Genomic DNA, 3,349 nt, shown 5'->3' on the forward strand with positions numbered 1-3,349 from the left:
AAAGAAACAGGATTCCCTGAATTATCGTCATTGATATCGTTACCGCAATAAATACCAGAAATATTGTGATATATTTTTAAGTCCATATCGCCCATCATTGTGTGTATATATATATATATATCCCCGGCGGAAGTGCCACCACACAAGGACTGTAAGTCTGTGGGAAACACTGTGTATATTATAAGGCAAACAGCAAACAAATGCATGCACCCACACACAGAGAGCTAAAGGTGTTTATGTTTGCTGCACAGTCTTGCTTGGGAGGGCTGTTGAAAATGCTCGTTTGTTTTAATAAAAAGACTGAAAATGTGAAGTTGCACTTCCGTTTATGTGACTTTAGTGAAATTGCTGCACCTAAAGTGAGTAAAATGGCCTAATTTGATCCTACAGTGTTGTTACTCTGCACATACTTTTTGATCATTACAAATAATGATGCTAAATGATCATCTAAGAATAGATGATATGCTGTCTCTTGCATACCAAATTATCAGTAAAGTACATGGTCTTGAAAAGGGTATTCTTTTTTTTCTGACTCCGTTTTGACTGTCTCACTTGATTTGTACTCGAACCTCTTTGGACTTGGACTTGACTTGGACTGGAACCTCTTTGGTCTTGACCGTCTCGATTAGTCCAGGGGCCTCATGTATAAATGTTGTGTACGCACAAAATGAGCACAGAAATGTGCTTATGCTGTTTTCCACGCACGTATCTGGATTTATAAAAATAAACTTGGCGTAAATATGTGTGCACCATACGGATGCTCTTGACTGTGCATACTCACTCTTTTTCCAGTACGGAAAATAAACTAAAAAGACTGTTTGGCATGGGTTTCGAACACGCGCTAAAAGACGCCGCACCGTGAGACGCCAGTAATGAACCACTGAGCTACCAAACTGCACTGGTTCAGCTGCAGATTTCTGAATTGAAGACAGGATTTTACTCTCGGCATCACATTGTGCGGCTGGCGTAATCAAGGAAATGTGACCGTGTTAACTTGTGACCTGTGTTTACCTATTATGAGAATGAACCATAGTAGAAAGCTGACTACATTTTATGGTTTAGGATATTCAAGTACATTTCATAGACTCTCAGAAAATGTAAATTTGGTAAATTTGTGGCTACTATTTTGTGGCTGCTAACTTATGGTTTAATTACAATCGCTATCGTTAAACTATATTTACTATAGTAAAATGGTACATTTTCTTCAGAAACTATAGCTGATATCTCATTTGATGAACACATTAACGCTATTTCCAAGTTGTTTTGCCATTATTTTCTCGTAGAAATACTTTGGAAACATGATTTCTTTATTTAATTGTAGTGAATGAAATGACCCACCTCTGTGTCACTTTAGATGGCCTTTAAAAACATTTTAATGAGTTTTTAAAATATAGTTGGACCCCTTGAAGTGTAAAATACGTACATTCTAAATGTAGTATTGGATACATGCTAATATGTAAGGCAGTGAGCCGCTATCACAGCTTACTGTAGGCTATGGGGCATCCTTATATGCAATAACATAAAGCAGTGTTTTGCTGCGCTAATTTTGTTACTTTCCACATTGTGTATTTTTTCTGATTGTATATCAAAACATATGATCGTTTAGCTGAACGGTTTACGTAATTTATAAGCAGTATTTTGACAAGAAAATGATGTTCAGATTTCATATATTGTTATAATCAAATGAGATATCTAGTGAAGTAACACGTTTACAAAGTAATATTTGTAAGCAGAGTTTTTACTGGAAATAATGTTAATATATTGCAACAGTAAAATTGCGAGCAAACGCAGAGGTCACAAGTTAACACAGGCATATTCAAAGAATCAGTTTCAAACTACCTTAAGTCACAGCATAAAAAGAAGCTTGTGTACAAATAGAAATGTATCAGTGTGGTTGAATAACGTATTAGCTCAACGTGATTGCAGCTGTCGTATGCTAACATTAACTATTTTATGTGTTCGAAGCTGCTGTGATATTTTTTTATTTACTTATTTTATTTTCTTATGCTGATTAACCGTGTGAACATTTACAGTCTATGTTTAGCCTACATATCAAATGCGAATATATTCACAAGCAGAAAATAACTTATATATTTTATACTATTAGAATTATTCGGCTAGTGAACGCAAGTTACAAGGTAACGTTATAAAGTAAAAATATAACATTTATATCCAGCTTTTCGACTACTGAATAAAATTTAGGCTATATATATATATATATATATATATATAAAAATGTTATAATCAAATAAAATACCAGCTAGTGAACGCAAATCACAAGTTAACACATTTACAATGTAATATTTATAAGCAGCGTTTCAACTAGAATTTATCGTTTCACTACAATAAAGAAATCAAGTGACATGCTTCCAAAGTATTTCTGCGAGAAAATAACGGCAAAACAACGTCGAAATAACCAGAGGCCTCATGCCCGTTCAAAGTGAGGGGGCACGTGCCCCCTCAGATTTCTGAGCCAAGTGGATTTTGAATGCAGATTCCAAAACACAAAAAAAATAGCAGAATAATATTTTTTATATTTGACACAATCACACCGGTGTGATTAGATAGTTTAGTGCGGCACAGCATCAGCTGCTAAATTCAAATCTGCATTTGCGCTTTGGCTGGCGCTGAGCCAGCGACAGACGCATTTGTAGCGCTGCATTATAACCAATCACACACGATTCTGTTGAGCTTATGAATGCAATGACCAATCAAAGATGTTCAGATGAGTCATCGCTGAAACGCGGTGCTTTGTTCACTTGCTCGCTAACTGAATTATCTGGCGAATTCTCTCATTAGAAACAACAAAGTGCAGATGTGCTTACGAATGTAAGTAAGATATTCATTTCACAGTGTAAACCGCTTCAGTGATTTAAATGTGAGTTTTTGAGAGTGTGGGGCTGGACAATAATTCAATATCAATATGTATCACGATATAATTTTGTTTTCAACAAAAGGTGATATGATTTTTAAACACATTTCCGATATTTCAATATACATTACCAGTGTTTCCCATACATTGATTTATTTGTGGCATTTAACTTCGTTGAATAAACATGAGCACTGCACGTTTCAAAATCAAAACACGTCGTGTGTGTTTTATATGAATGTATCTCTGAAGGGAAAGGTCTGTCTTCAGTAAAGTTTCGATGGCATTTTCATTTTATCTGATAAAGAAGCTTTCATGAGTGGAGCTGATTTGATTACAGCCATTACTGGAGAAACCGCTAGTTCTACCGCTCTCAAAGTGCCTCCTGCTGGCAGACAATTAGGTCGCATTTTCAATAAGCCCGTCTCCAGCAACAAGGTTTTGTTGCTCTTTTTTTTTTTTTTTTTTTGCAGCGGAGCA

Source organism: Sinocyclocheilus rhinocerous, unplaced genomic scaffold, assembly GCF_001515625.1.
Source record: "Sinocyclocheilus rhinocerous isolate Xijiao unplaced genomic scaffold, SAMN03320098_v1.1 scaffold2614, whole genome shotgun sequence".
Taxonomy (NCBI): domain Eukaryota; kingdom Metazoa; phylum Chordata; class Actinopteri; order Cypriniformes; family Cyprinidae; genus Sinocyclocheilus; species Sinocyclocheilus rhinocerous.